Here is a 17064-nt window from a genome sequence, read left to right on the forward strand (position 1 = left end):
AGCGTATTGCTCTCAGCATTCAGTGAGGTCTTGCGGACCTGATCCGCACTGTCGGATCAGGTCTGCAAGACCTTTGTTAAATAGGCGCCATGGAATAAACAATGGCATGTTATCCAAAGGGACCCTATACTTAAAAATATAGTCAGTAATAAACCAAGAATTGTATACAGGAGTGCACCCACTCTGAGGAATAGACTAGCTCCCGGTAAAAGAGTAAAACATGTCATTTTCAAAACTAAAGAACACAAACAAACTAACAATGGCATTTTTGGTCTTAAGGGTGCTTACAGATGCGGAAAAAATGGGTGCAATCTATGTAACTCCATCAAATCTGGACACAAAACATTCAAATCTACCGTCACCGGTAGACTCCATCTATGTAATCTATCTAATAGAATGTATATGCGGCCTACAGTATGTAGGTCGCACTTCTAGAAAAATCAGAACGAGATGGGGAGAGCATCACCGGAACTGTAAAAACTGCAAAAAAGCAAAAGTCAAACATAGCATTACTAATCATTGTTTACATAAACATAACAGTAATCCTTACATATACAAATTTCTCCCCATTGATTCCATTCCCAAATCATCAGACTATGATAGGTTAAGGGTTATAAATAATGAGCAATGTTTCCAGGAAAGGTGGGCTGCTCCTCCAGGGTGTTGTGCCACAACACAGATGACAGGTCTAAGAAGGAATAGATAGAGGGCGCCACATAGTGCAGGTCATATAGAAAAATATGACCTGCACTATGTGGCGCCCTCTATCTATTCCTTCTTAGATATGGTATTATAGTGTTGTGATACTGGCAATTCAACAATAAAATCCATGGAAATGGTAGTCCATGGTTTATTAGGGATTGGCATAGACGTCAAGTATCCTATAGGTTTTTTATGTTCTAGCTTATTCCTAGCACAAATGTCACAATCAGTTACGTATTCAATGATGGTTTGTTACATCTGGGGCCACCAAAAATATCTTCTGGTCAATTCGGTTGTTTTCTGGATGCCCGTATGACCTGATAACAGACTGTCATGGGTATATGTTAGGATAAGAGTCCTAAAAGAGTGAGGAATGAATAATTTCCCTTTGTGATAGAATAACCCGGTTGTGGAATCTTTTTCACAACTAAGGGGTAAATCGGTCTCTTTTTGAAGTGCCGATAGGATCTCTGACTCTAGATTTGTGAGTGTCCCCAAGAATTTTCCCTTAGGTATCAACGGGGTTGGAATCTTTGGAATTACGTAGTGTTCATGTTGTCTGGACAAGGCCTCAGCTTTCAGATTAGCGGTTCCTGGTCTATAAGTTATATGAAAATTAAAACGGTCCAAAAAGAGTGCACAGCGGACTTGACGGGTTGAGAGGGTCTTGTTTTTCTTCAGATATTCTAGGTTTTTGTGATCTGTGTATATCAGAAATGGTTCCTTAGTACCCTCTAAAAGGTGTCTCCAGTGTTCTAGAGCTTGTTTTATTGCTAATAATTCTTTATCACCAACAGTGTAATTGCTTTCTGCTGGTAAAAAGGTCTTTGAGTAGAATGCAACGGGATGTATCTGTTTTGTTTGTTTGTCTTGTTGTGATAAAACTGCACCGATTCCTGAATTAGAGGCATCTACTTCTAGGATGAATGGTTGGTCATAGTTTGGTAAGGTTAATATTGGTGCAGTGGTGAACAGATGTTTTAATTCAGTAAAAGCAACCTGGGATTCCTTGGTCCAAGTGAACCTATGTTTATTACTGGTTAAATGTGCGAGTGGTTTCACTATAGAGGAAAAATCTTTGATAAACTTCCTATAGAAGTTTGCAAACCCCAGAAAACTCTGGAGTACACGAATAGTTGTGGGTTTGGGCCAGTCTATGATAGTGTTATTTTTTTGAGGATCCATCTTGATTTTGTTAGGTGTGATGATGTAACCTAGGAATTTAATCTGTTTTACATGAAATATGCATTTCTCCTGTTTGGCATACAATTTGTTTTGTCTGAGTCTTGTGAGTACCCAGCGTACATGTTTTTCATGGTCAGTTACAATTTTGGAATAAATCAGAATATCATCCAAATAAATGATAACACAAACGTCAGTCAGATCATGGAAAATTTCGTTAATGAAATGTTGGAAGGTTGCCGGAGCATTGCATAATCTGAAAGGCATTACGTTATATTGGAATAATCCGTATCTAGTTCGGAACGCGGTCTTCCATTCATCGCCCCTTTTTATACGGATTAAATTATATGCCCCTTTTAGATCTAGATTTGAAAATATAGTGGCACTGGTGAGACGTTCTAGTAACTCAGGAATTAAGGGTAGGGGGTAACGATTCTTTATGGTTATCATGTTTAATGCTTTATAATCAATTATCGGCCGTAAGGTTCCATCTTTGTTTTTGACAAAGAACATGCCAGCAGCTGCTGGTGAAGTTGAATGTGATATAAACCCCTTTCTTACATTTTCATCCAGGTAGGAACGTAGATCTTTGAGCTCCTTTTGGTTCATTGGGTATATTTTCCCGTGTGGTATTTGTGAACCAGGAATAATGTCTATTGGGCAATCGAATACCCTATGGGGTGGAAGATTCTCAGCTTCCTTTAGATTGAGTACGTCAGCCAGATCCTATTAAACTTCTGGTATTCCTTTTTCAAGCTATGGTACAATGTGGGTAGCATGTTTTGGTACAATATAATGAATTTAGACTTAAGGCATGTAATGTCCAATCAATTAAAGGGTTGTGAGACTCCAACCATGAATAGCCTAATATGACTGAATGCTGGGCTATTGATATTATGTCAAATGATATATACTCTTCTGCGGGTGTGTCCCGCAGAAGTGGTTGTTAAGAGAGGTATGGTATGGTGTGTAATTGGCCCTTTCTGGATGAAGGTACCATCAATTAATTTGACAAAGACAGGGTTTGATTTGCACACCGTGGGAATTTTATTAGAAACTACAAAATCAGTGTCAATATATATACCAGATGCCCCAGAGTCTATTAAAGCATTAGTCAGTAAGTTGTGTTGATCCCACTGTAAGGAAAGAGGTATAGTTAGTTGATTTGTCTTTATGTTGCTATGTAAGTGTTCATGTGTAATTATCTTACCCTTTTTCTGTTTGGCTAGTAACGGACAAACGCTAACAGTGTGATCCTTATTTGCGCAATATAAGCACAAATTTGCCATTCTCCTTCTTATTTTCTCTTCAGAGGTGAGTGGTCCTCTGATAGTTCCAATCTCCATTGGGACTGAAGTTGAAGGGTACTTTTCTTGGGTTGGGGGTGTAGGATACAAGCGTTTAGGGGTACTTTCGTAAGCCATTTTCTCTGCCTTTCGCTCTCTGAACCTTCGATCCAGTGTGATACATAATTTTGTAAGAGCTGTTAAGGTCTCAGGCATCTCAAGACGTGAAAGTTCATCTTTGAGGTTCTCAGATAACCCCAGCCGAAACTGATTTCTGAGACTGACCTCATTCCATTGAGAATCTGACGCCCACATCTGAAAGTCTGTGATATATTCCTCGACCGTTCTCTTCCCTTGTTTAAGGCGCGTAACCTGGACTCTGCGTTTATCTGAGTGTTGCTGTCTTCATACAGGTTAGACATGGCAGAAAAAAAATACTGTAAAGAATCCAATATGGGATCATTGGTTTCAAATAACCTATTGGCCCATGTCCTGGGTTTGCCTAATAAGTAAGAAATTGTGGTGCATACTTTTATCCTCTCACTGTGGTATGTCCTGGGTTTGAGAGAGAAAAGTAACATGCATGCATTTTTGAAATCTCTGAAAGCTGCACGCTTGCCTGAGAAGGGTGTAGGAGGTAGAATCTGAGGCTCAGGGATCTCCTGTACTTTAGGGGTTAAACAATCCTTTATAAGAGCTCTCAGGGAAGTATTCTCTGCTTGGACCTCTGTTAATCCATGAGCTAAGAAATCCAATTTCTGATGGATGTTAGCAAACTCATTTTTAATCTCATTTGGATCCATATTATCAGCGTATCACAAGCAGAATATGAGGCCTGATAATTCTGTAACACACCTGACATTTTATGTGTGTTTAGGGTTAATGACTGTAGTGATAGAAAAAGAGGTTTTGTTGCTCTTTTGTATTCAGTCTCAGATAGCCTTGAAACGCTATATAAGTTCACATACTGTGATCTGATTTATCAGAGAAGTGGTTGTTAGAAGGAACTGAAATAATTCCTCTAGTATTGACCACTGGTTGAAGCAGACCCTTTATGTATACTGAGGCAATGTTTCTGTAGTACAGCTGAGAGGAGTGTAACCAATGTGAGAGATTACTTGAGTACTTAGTTAACCGGTACACCTGTTCATGGTTGTTCATGCAGCTCCTATTTATTATGGCAGTTACACTTTAGATCATACGTCTTCACACACTCACACATTAAAACATATATTTACAAGGTAACAAGCTTATGCAGATGAAAAATATGAAGTAGGATAGCATCCACCTAAAACGGCTGTTATTTATGACAGACTCAAGATTGACAGGTAAATTGCGTAGTACAAAGTCTCATATGAAATAACAGAAGTTTGCACAATTACCTTAGTGTATATGGAGAGAGTTCTGAGAGGTCCGGTGGAGTAAGCGTTACCTGAGCTGTTCGGCAGTGTTACTGAGGCGCAGGTGTGAGCGTGACTGACCTCCGGTTTCGGGTTTGCGATCCGACGTCCAGCTGATCCGCTCTTCAATTATCAGGCAGTTAGTAAGTGAACAAAGGCAGTTTAAGTAAGGGCAGGATGCAGATGGGAGGGATATAACTTAAAGGTATATCACAGCTGAATACGGAGAGCGTATTGCTCTCAGCATTCAGTGAGGTCTTGCGGACCTGATCCGCACTGTCGGATCAGGTCTGCAAGACCTTTGTTAAATAGGCGCCATGGAATAAACAATGGCATGTTATCCAAAGGGACCCTATACTTAAAAATATAGTCAGTAATAAACCAAGAATTGTATACAGGAGTGCACCCACTCTGAGGAATAGACTAGCTCCCGGTAAAAGAGTAAAACATGTCATTTTCAAAACTAAAGAACACAAACAAACTAACAATGGCATTTTTGGTCTTAAGGGTGCTTACAGATGCGGAAAAAATGGGTGCAATCTATGTAACTCCATCAAATCTGGACACAAAACATTCAAATCTACCGTCACCGGTAGACTCCATCTATGTAATCTATCTAATAGAATGTATATGCGGCCTACAGTATGTAGGTCGCACTTCTAGAAAAATCAGAACGAGATGGGGAGAGCATCACCGGAACTGTAAAAACTGCAAAAAAGTCAAACATAGCATTACTAATCATTGTTTACATAAACATAACAGTAATCCTTACATATACAAATTTCTCCCCATTGATTCCATTCCCAAATCATCAGACTATGATAGGTTAATTAAATTACAGCAACGAGAAACATTTTCAAGCTGAAAACATTATATCCCTTAGGCCTAAATTCCAATTTAGATCTAGCAGCCTTCAATTAATATAACAATTTTTTGAATTTTTAGTCATCATTGTTAGTTCTTTTCATCACATGAGGACAGATAAAACACATCTGCATATATTTTCAAAGTTCAAATGTCCATCTGGACTTATGAGTTTCCAACCTAACATATTTTTGGTGTTTCATGATATAAGACCCACGAATACCATCTTTGTTACTATATTCCCATTGCCCAAATGCTCATTTTGAGGAAGGACTTATTTACAGAAAGAGTGATTGATTTATGGAATAAACTTCCTCAAGAGGTAGTAATGACAAACACTGTTGGGGACTTTAAAAATGCCTGGGACAAGCATACGGCTATCCTAAGTTTATACTATTAGGTAATATCAGGCAGACTTGCTGGAACTATGGCTCTGATCTGCCGTCAATATCTATGTTTCTATTTAGACTAGCAGTTTCCAATTAACATACATAATATAACAATATACATTTACACTCTAGAACTATTTCACACTTACACTACATCAAACACTTCCCTAACACAGGTGATCATTTCATTCATCTTCATGCTATGACCAACAGACAAAAGTACTGCAGAAATTTACACAAGCGGATTATTTAAACCATCACCATCACCAAATATCCATCCCCTAAATCATGAAACAGGAACCGTTTGTGAAGTTTCTCACAGAAGGGGGGTTATCAGATAGTTCAAAATGTAGTAATAAATATTAGACCAGATATAATTCTCTTTTTGGTCTAAATAAGATAATGACCTTCTTATGAATGGCTAATAATTTTAATATATGAACTTGATCATCTGGCATATTTGCATTGTTTTGGCGACAAGTTTGTGCCGATTATATTCCATCATCTTTATTATGGTTTATCGTTCGGAAGAAACAGAATATCAATATTATTGTAACAACTACTAAGGACATACAGCAGGTCTCAACACACACATAGGGTTTTTATACATGTTTCTATACACAATTTAGGGCCATAAGGAAAACGGCAGAACACCCACAAAAAAGATAAACACAAACCCCAAAGATGCAAAATTGTTTTTAAAAATCTTTTGATTTTGTAACAATTGAACATGTTATATGGGTCGCCATATCATTACAAATTAGTACATGAGTAAACAGACAACAAATAACTTATTGGTTGCCTTTTTTAGTTTACGATTTTTAGAAAGATAAACACATTTTCAAAATATCTAATTTTAGCAGAAACACAACACCAAGCAGCTATGTACTTTTCTTATAATATATGAGACGAGACTGCTGTATAAAATGCACCGATTTTGTAGTGATGTGTTAACCTAAGATATATATGATTACAGGATACCTTCAATGTTATTGCCTTTTAGGTCAAGGGTTTTTTATCGCTAATGTACAAACAAACAGGTCAAGCATTCGATATGAAATGTACTAATATATTATATAAAATGCATTTTGCAAGATATGCATGATTACAGTTATACTATGAATGTTAATGCCCTTTAAGGGTTTTATTGTCAATGTATAAACAATTAGGTTGAGCATTCAATTGGTGCGTTCTTAGTATGACAACTTCCTTTTTTTATTTTAACAAGTGTATTTAATGTTGCTTATTGTATCCGTTTTTTTATTGCCTGATGAAATCACCCGTTTGGCAGTAGAGAAACGCGTTGTTGGAGCAAATAAAGCCTTGTTTTTAAATTATATTTTTGGAAGTTGTCTTGCATGCTGACTGGGAGCAGCCCCAATATTTTTCATTACCATCTCGATTTGGAAATCTATTGTGTGTACGAGCCGCTGCAGAGTGCTAGCCTGCCTGAAAGCACCGGTCACATAACGGTGCAACTTCATCTGGTAAGCCTAATACTGTCTATGTGCTTATATAGCCATCTGGTACGAAATACACTATGAGGCGCCCTCTTTTCTTTCTATCATCTCTACAGATTGCCTAACAAACCGGGCCCAATCGGAGCTGCCTCGAACCTATCAATTGAATCACACAGACCACCACGCTTAGCTTCTGAATTACTATTCTGGAACTAATAACGCTACTAGCATATGAGCATTGGACTCTATTCACACTGATTAGGTGCGCCCCCATAAGATTCCCTTGCAGGTTTTCTTTTTTTTCTAACACTCTCTCCCCATTGATGTCTATGGGGGAAAGCATGCACGAGCGCATAAACTCAGCCCTTGTGCCGTATGGAGCTTAACTCACCATAACGCAAAGCACAAGGAGGCTTTTCAGTAACTCGTAATGGCAGCGCTATGGAGAGTGCAATAACTCAAATTTTTTGCCGTTAGTTTCGCACCCTGTTTAGCGCAAAACTTGTAATCTAGATGATTATCATTTATCACAGGCAAACCTTTGAATACATCATTTTGTCTCCATAATTGAAAGTTTAATGTAGGTTTATAGGTGGTTTGTGAAGATACTGATTATACATTACTGGACAGGATAGCAGCAGTTATTCCTTCATGGTGTCTTCATATATCATGTATGCCTAAGGGCTAGATTATGAGTGGAGCGTTATTTTGCGTTTCCGCTTGTGCGTTAACTACGCTAGATGGAAGCTTTTTGTGTGCATCGGGTTGCGCTTGTATTACAAGTTGAAAGTAAAAAGTTTGTGTGTTAGCGAAATCCGAACCATGCTTACAAATATTGCCACCACGACTTCCTATAGAGAGAGCAAACTGAAAAAAAACTTGGCATACAGAACAATGATCTTTTTATTCTAAATTAATTTTTCTATATACAGTATATCTATATATACCTATGCCTGTATATTTATTCCTATATACAGTATATCTATATATACCTATGTCTGTATATTTATTCCTATATACAGTATATATATATATATATATATATATATATATATATATATATATATATATATATTACATTACCCGTTTTAGATATAAATATATATTTAATAATAACAAGTAAAAAAATTCTATGTGAACAGCATAATAATATAATATATGGGTAACGCATCGGGTTCGCAATTTAGGACTAACACGGTGGGGTTAGCGCAGATGCAGAATTGCTATCTTTAATGCATGTTCTTGAAATATTAAATATAAACTATTAAAAAAATATTAATAAAAATTATTATACATACTGTAGAAAATATAGATATATTCTATGGATTATTTAGAATATTTTACAGTATGTATAATAATTGCATGGAATGCACTCCAGTCTCTCTGGGGGGGAATAGTAAGCTGCCTTTTAAAATTACAGGAAAAGAAGGCAATATAAATAATATGTACATTGCAAAGTATTTAATTATGCATAAATAACAGTTTATGGGAAGTGAAATTTAGACCATGGCCTCTAGTTATGAAGGTCTGTCGGACCTGATCCGACAGTGCAGATCAGGTCCGACAGACCTCGCTGAATACGGCGAGCAATACGCCTGCAGGCTCGCCAGAAAAACGGGGCATCAAGCTCCATTCGGAGCTTGATACATATGCCCCCATGTTTACATTGTTGACATTAATCTTCAGTTGTAAAAAAATAATAATTTTTGCTCTCAAAATCCTGCATCATCTACTGGTTTACATACTTCTAAATTACGTCAAGAAAATTTACCAGGTCACGAAAAAACCTAGCAGATGATGAACGCAAATCAGTAAATGTCATCTTATTTAAGACTATGCAAAACCTAATCGCTTTTGTAAAGTCCATGGGTGTGACTGATATTTACATATGTATATGTAATTAATATACATATACAGGATTTCTAGGAAATACAAGAAACCAAACCAGATATCCCAACCAAAATATCAAGAAATGGCATTTAGAAAACTCATTATTACAATCTTTCTTTTTATTCTATTTTGGCATTTTCATAATTGTAAAAGTACAGTATCGATGCCTTTAGGTACGGGATTTCTCTTGGCAATTGCATTGTCCTGTTCAGTAGTTAAAGGGACACTAAAACCAACATTTCTCTTGTAAGGTGTATCCAGTCCACGGGTTCATCCATTACTTGTGGGATATTCTCCTTCCCAACAGGAAGTTGCAAGAGGACACCTACAGCAGAGCTGTCTATATAGCTCCTCCCCTAACTGCCACCCCCAGTCATTCTCTTGCAACTCTCGACAAGAAAGGAAGTATCAAGAGATATGTGGTGACTTAGTGTAGTTTTACCTTCAATCAAGAGTTTGTTATTTTTAAACGGTACCGGCATTGTACTGTTTTTCTCTCAGGCAGAAATTAGAAGAAGAATTCTGCCTGGAGATTTGATGATCTTAGCGGTTTGTAACTAAGGTCCATTGCTGTTCTCACACATAACTGATGAATATGGGAAAACTTCAGTTGGGGGAACGGCCTGCAGATTACCTGCTTTGAGGTATGTTCAGTATTTTTATTTCTAGAGAGAGGAATAAGTTCTAGAAAATGCTGATAGAGCCTTGTGTATTTGAGGTAAGCCTGATGCAGTGATTTAACAGTGACTGAGATCATGCTTACATAACAGGGTAATACTCATGTTAATATTCATATTGCTTAGTGACAAAACGTTTACATGATTTCATAAATAGGACGTTTTTTCTCTGAGGGAGATAAGTCTTTATTTGGGGCCTAGTTTCCACATGGCTAGTCAGATACTCCCAGGAGTATTTTCTTAAGGCCCCTCTGACATCCAGTACATGGTGGGAGGGGCCTATTTTAGCACTCTAACGGCCAAAGGGGTGCGTTAGCTATGCTGGCTTTTTTTCTCCCGCACCTTTTAAATACCGCTGGTATTTAGAGTTCACAGAAGGGCTGCGTTAGGCTCCAAAAAGGGAGCGTATAGCATATTTACCGCCACTGCAACTCTAAATTCCAGCGGTGCTTACGGACGCGGCCAGCTTAAAAAATGTGCTTGTGCACGATTCCCCCATAGGAAACAATGGGGCGGTTTGAGCTGAAAAAAAACCTAACACCTGCAAAAAAGCAGCGTTCAGCTCCATTGTTTCCTATGGGGAACACTTCCTATGTCTGCACCTAACACCCTAACATGTACCCCAAGTCTAAACACCCCTAACCTTACACTTATTAACCCCTAATCTGCCACCCCCACTATCGCTGACCCCTGCATATTATTATTAACCCCTAATCTGCCGCTCCGTACACCGCCGCAACCTACATTATCCCTATGTACCCCTAATCTGCTGCCCATAACACCGCCGACCCCTATATTATATTTATTAACCCCTAATCTGCCGCCCCAAATGTCGCCTCCACCTACCTACACTTATTAACCCCTAATCTTCCGACCGGATCTCGCCGCTACTATAATAAATGTATTAACCCCTAATCCGCCTCACTCCCGCCTCAATAACCCTATAATAAATAGTATTAACCCCTAATCTGCCCTCCCTAACATCACCGACACCTAACTTCAAGTATTAACCCCTAATCTGCCGACCGGAGCTCACCACTACTCTAATACATTTTTAACCCCTAAAGCTAATTCTAACCCTAACCCTAACACCCCCCTAAATTAAATATAATTTTATTCTAACGAAATAAATTAACTCTTATTAAATAAATTATTCCTATTTAAATCTAAATACTTACCTGTAAAATAAACCCTAATATAGCTACAATATAAATTATAATTATATTGTAGCTATTTTAGGATTAATATTTATTTTACAGGCAACTTTGTATTTATTTTAACCAGGTACAATAGCTATTAAATAGTTAAGAACTATTTAATAGTTACCTAGTTAAAATAATTACAAATTACCTGTAAAATAAATCCTAACCTAAGTTACAATTAAACCTAACACTACACTATCAATAAATAAATTAAATAAACTACCTACAATTATCTACAATTAAACCTAACACTACACTATCAATAAATTAATTAAATACAATACCTACAAATAAATACATTTAAATAAACTAACTAAAGAACAAAAAATAAAAAAGAACTAAGTTACAAAAAATAAAAAAATATTTACAAACATTAGAAAAATATTACAACAATTTTAAACTAATTACACCTACTCTAAGCCCCCTAATAAAATAACAAAGACCCCCAAAATAAAAAAATGCCCTACCCTATTCTAAATTAAAAAAGTTCAAAGCTCTTTTACCTTGCGGCATGCCCCAAATAATTCAGCTCTTTTGTCTGTAAAAAAAACCATACAATACCCCCCCCACATTACAACCCACCACCCACATACCCCTAATCTAACCCAAACCCCCCTTAAATAAACCTAACACTAAGCCCCTGAAGATCTTCCTACCTTATCTTCACCATGCCAGGTTCACCGATCCGTCCACCGAAGTCTTGATCCAAGCCTCCGAAATCTTGATCCAAGCCCAAGCGGGGGCTGAAGAGTGACGTCCATCCTCCGGCTGAAGTCTTGATCCAAGCGGGCAGAAGAGGACATCCGGACCGGCAAACATCTTCATCCAAGCCGCATCTTCTATGTTCTTCAATCCGATGACGACCGGCTGATCTTCAAGACCTCCAGCACGGATCCATCCATCTTCACCGATGACTTCCCGACGAATGACGGTTCCTTTAAGGGACGTCATCCAAGATGCCGTCCCTCGAATTCCGATTGGCTGATAGGATTCTATCAGCCAATCGGAATTAAGGTAGGAAAATTCTGATTGGCTGATGGAATCAGCCAATCAGATTCAAGTTCAATCCGATTGGCTGATCCAATCAGCCAATCAGATTGAGATCGCATTCTATTGGCTGTTCCGATCAGCCAATAGAATGCAAGCTCAATCTGATTGGCTGATTGGATCAGCCAATCGGATTGAACTTGAATCTGATTGGCTGATTCCATCAGCCAATCAGAATTTTCCTACCTTAATTCCGATTGGCTGATAGAATCCTATCAGCCAATCGGAATTCGACGGACGCCATCTTGGATGACGTTATTTAAAGGAACCGTCATTCGGCGAGTAGGCGTCGGTAGAAGAGGATGGATCCGCGTCGGCTGGAAGATGATGGCTCCGGAAGAAAGAAGATTGAAGATGCCGCTTCATAGAAGACTTCATCCCGATGATGGACTTCTTCCGCGCCCGCTTGGATCAAGACTTCAGCCCGATGATGGATTTCTTCAGCCGCCGCTTGGATCCAGACTTCAGGCGGAGGATGGACGTCACTCTTCAGCCCCCCCTTGGGCTTGGATGAAGATTTCGGAGGGTCTTCTGGACAGATCGGGACCCGGTGTGGTGAAGACAAGGTAGGGAGATCTTCAGGGGCTTAGTGTTAGGTTTATTTAAGGGGGGTTTGGGTTAGATTAGGGGTATGTGGGTGGTGGGTTGTAATGTTGGGGGGGGTATTGTATGTTTTTTTTTTACAGGCAAAAGAGCTGAATTCTTTGGGGCATGCCCCGCAAAGGGCCCTTTTCAGGGCTGGTAAGGTAAAAGAGCTTTTCTATTTTAATTTTAGAATAGGGTAGGGCATTTTTTTATTTTGGGGGTCTTTGTTATTTTATTAGGGGGCTTAGAGTAGGTGTAATTAGTTTAAAATTGTTGTAATATTTTTCTAATGTTTGTAAATATTTTTTTATTTTTTGTAACTTAGTTCTTTTTTATTTTTTGTACTTTAGTTAGTTTATTTAAATGTATTTATTTGTAGGTATTGTATTTAATTAATTTAAATAGGTTTAATTGTAGATAATTGTAGGTAGTTTATTTAATTTATTTATTGATAGTGCAGTGTTAGGTTTAATTGTAACTTAGGTTAGGATTTATTTTACAGGTAATTTGTAATTATTTTAACTAGGTAACTATTAAATAGCTCTTAACTATTTAATAGCTATTGTACCTGGTTAAAATAAATACAAAGTTGCCTGTAAAATAAATATTAATCCTAAAATAGCTACAATATAATTATAATTTATATTGTAGCTATATTAGGGTTTATTTTACAGGTAAGTATTTAGCTTTAAATAGGAATAATTTATTTAATAAGAGTTAATTTATTTCGTTAGAATAAAATTATATTTAACTTAGGGGGGTGTTAGGGTTAGGGTTAGAATTAGCTTTAGGGGTTAAAAAATGTATTATAGTAGCGGTGAGCTCCGGTCGGCAGATTAGGGGTTAATACTTGAAGTTAGGTGTCGGCGATGTTAGGGAGGGCAGATTAGGGGTTAATACAATTTATTATAGGGTTATTGAGGCGGGAGTGAGGCGGATTAGGGGTTAATAACTTTATTATAGTAGCGGTGAGCTCCGGTCGGCAGATTAGGGGTTAATAATTGTAGGTAGGTGGCGGCGACGTTGGGGGCGGCAGATTAGGGGTTAATAAATATAATATAGGGGTCGGCGGTGTTATGGGCAGCAGATTAGGGGTTCATAGGGATAACGTAGGTGGCAGCGGTGTGCGGTCGGCAGATTAGGGGTTAAAAAAATTTAATAGAGTGGCGGCGATGTGGGAGGACCTCGGTTTAGGGGTACATAGGTAGTTTATGGGTGTTAGTGTACTTTAGAGCACAGTAGTTAAGAGCTTTATGAACCGGCGTTAGCCCAGAAAGCTCTTAACTACTGACTTTTTTCTGCGGCTGGAGTTTTGTCGTTAGATTTCTAACGCTCACTTCAGCCAAGACTCTAAATACCAGCATTAGAAAGATCCCATTGAAAAGATAGGATACGCAAATGGCGTAGGGGGATCTGCGGTATGGAAAAGTCGCGGCTGCAAAGTGAGCGTTAGACCCTTTAATGACTGACTCCAAATACCAGCGGGCGGTAAAAACCAGCGTTAGGAGCCTCTAACGCTGGTTTTGACGGCTACCGCCCAACTCTAAATCTAGGCCTAACTGTGCAGTTTTAATACAGACTGAGACATCCAACTTCCCTAGAAGAGTCCTCTGGCATCTGAGAACCATTTCAAAGGGGTTATTTCTGCACAAAATCGTATTTAAGGGCAGGTAGGAGCCTCAGCAAAGCTGTGGCATGGTGCTCAATTGATTTTTAACATTTTTTAACGTTTTTCAATCCGGTTTGGGGCCTAAGGGGTTAATCATCCATTTGCAAGTGGGTGCAATGTTGCTTTAGTCCCTTACACATACTGTAAAAATTTCAAAGATTTTACTGTATTTTTTCACTGTTTTGCAGTTTAAGTGCTAGTTTTTGTTTAATTGCTGTTTCACCTTTATTAAAGTGTTTTCCAAGCTTGCTTGTCTCATTACTAGTCTGTTAAACATGTCTGACATAGAGGAAACTCCTTGTTCAATATGTTTGGAAGCCATTGTGTAACCCCCTCTTAGAATGTGTACCAAATGTACTGAAATTTCTATAAACTATAAAGACCATATTATGGCGCTTAAAGATTTATCTCCAGGGGATTATCTGACTAAAAAGAGGGAGATTATACCATCTAACTCTCCCCATGTGTCAGAACCTATAACTCCCGCTCAAGTGACGCCAAGTACATCTAGCGCGTCTAATTCTTTTACCTTACAGGACATGGCGGCAGTTATGAATGCTACCCTCACAGACGTATTCTCCAAACTGCCAGGGCTACAAGGAAAGCGAGACAGCTCTGGGGCTAGAATTAATACAGAGCTTTCTGACGCTTTATTGCCTGTGTCCGATATACCCTCACAACGCTCAGAAGCCGAGGCAGGTGAGCTTCTATCTGTGGGTGACATTTCAGACTCAGGGAAGGCGTTACTTCAGTCTGATTCTGAGATGACAGCGTTTAAATTTAAGCTTGAACACCTCCACTTATTGCTTAGGGAGGTTTTTGCGACTCTGGATGACTGTGACCCCATTGTGGTTCCAGAGAAATTGTGTAAAATGGACAAATACTTTGCAGTACCTGTTTACACTGATGTTTTTCCAGTCCCTAAGAGGTTTTCGGAAATTATTACTAAGGAATGGGATAGACCAGGTGTGCTGTTCTCTCCCCCTCCTGCTTTTAAAAAGATGTTTCCCATAGATGCCACCATACGGGACTCGTGGCAGACGGTTCCTAAGGTGGAGGGAGCAGTCTCCACCCTAGCTAAGCGTACAACTATCCCCGTCGAGGACAGTTGTGCTTTCCTAGATCCTATGGATAAAAAATTGGAGGGTCTCCTTAAGAAAGTTTTTATACATCAAGGTTTTATTCTCCAGCCTCTTGCATGCATTGCCCCAGTTACTGCTGCAGCGGCTTTTTGGTTTGAGTCTCTTGAGGAGGCTCTACAGGTGGAGACTCCGTTAGATGATATTCTAGACAGGATTAAAGCTCTTAAGTTAGCTAACTCCTTTATTTCTGATGCCATTTTTCATTTAGCCAAGCTAATGGCTAAGAATTCAGGTTTTGCCATTTTGGCACGTAGGGCGCTATGGCTTAAGTCCTGGTCAGCAGACATTACTTCAAAGTCTAAGCTTCTTAACATCCCCTTCAAGGGACAGACCCTATTTGGGCCCGGTCTGAAGGAGATCGTTTCTGATATTACTGGAGGAAAAGGTCACGCCCTTCCTCAGGATAGGTCCAATAAGTTAAGGAGCAAACAGAATAATTTTTGTTCCTTTCAAAACTTCAAGAGTGGCACAGCTTCAGTTTCCTCTAATGCAAAACAAGAGGGAAATTTCGCCCAGTCCAAACCAGTCTGGAGACCTAACCAGGCTTGGAATAAGGGGAAGCAGGCCAAGAAACCTGCGGCTGCCTCTAAGACAGCATGAAGGAGTAGCCCCCGATCCGGGACCGGATCTAGTGGGGGGCAGACTCTCTCTCTTCGCCCAGGCTTGGGCAAGAGACGTCCAGGATCCCTGGGCATTAGAGATTGTTTCCCAGGGATATCTTCTGGACTTCAAAGCTTCATCTCCAAAGGGGAGATTTCATCTCTCACAATTATCTGTAAACCAGAGGCATTCTTACGTTGTGTTCAAGACCTGCTGGTTATGGGAGTGATCCACCCAGTTCCAAGGGAGGAACAGGGGCAGGGCTTCTATTCAAATCTGTTTATAGTTCCCAAAAAAGAGGGAACTTTCAGACCAATCTTGGATCTCAAGATCCTAAACAAATTTCTCAGGGTCCCATCCTTCAAGATGGAGACTATCCGAACCATCCTCCCTATGATCCAGGAGGGTGAATATATGACTACCGTGGACTTAAAGGATGCTTATCTCCACATTCCGATTCACAGAGATCATCATTAGTTCCTCAGGTTCGCCTTCTTAGACAGGCATTACCAGTTTGTGGCTCTTCCCTTCAGGTTAGCCACGGCACCAAGAATCTTTACAAAGGTTCTAGGGTCCCTACTGGCGGTTCTAAGGCCACGGGGCATAGCGGTGGCTCCTTACCTAGATGACATTCTGATACAGGCGTCGACTTTTCAAATCGACAAGTCCCATACGGACATTGTTCTGGCTTTTCTGAAGTCTCACGGGTGGAAGGTGAATGAAGAAAAGAGTTCTCTCTCCCCTCTCACAAGAGTTTCCTTCCTAGGAACACTGATAGATTCAGTAGAAATGAAAAATCTTCTGACAAAGGTCAGGTTATCAAAATTTCTAACTTCCTGCCGTGCTCTTCATTCCACTTCTCGGCCGTCAGTGGCTCAGTGTATGGAAGTAATCGGCCTAATGGTAGCGGCAATGGACATAGTTCTGTTTGCCCGCCTACATCTCAGACCACTGCATGCTCAATCAGTG

The sequence above is a fragment of the Bombina bombina genome, chromosome 1 (assembly GCF_027579735.1).
Source record: "Bombina bombina isolate aBomBom1 chromosome 1, aBomBom1.pri, whole genome shotgun sequence".
Classification (NCBI taxonomy): domain Eukaryota; kingdom Metazoa; phylum Chordata; class Amphibia; order Anura; family Bombinatoridae; genus Bombina; species Bombina bombina.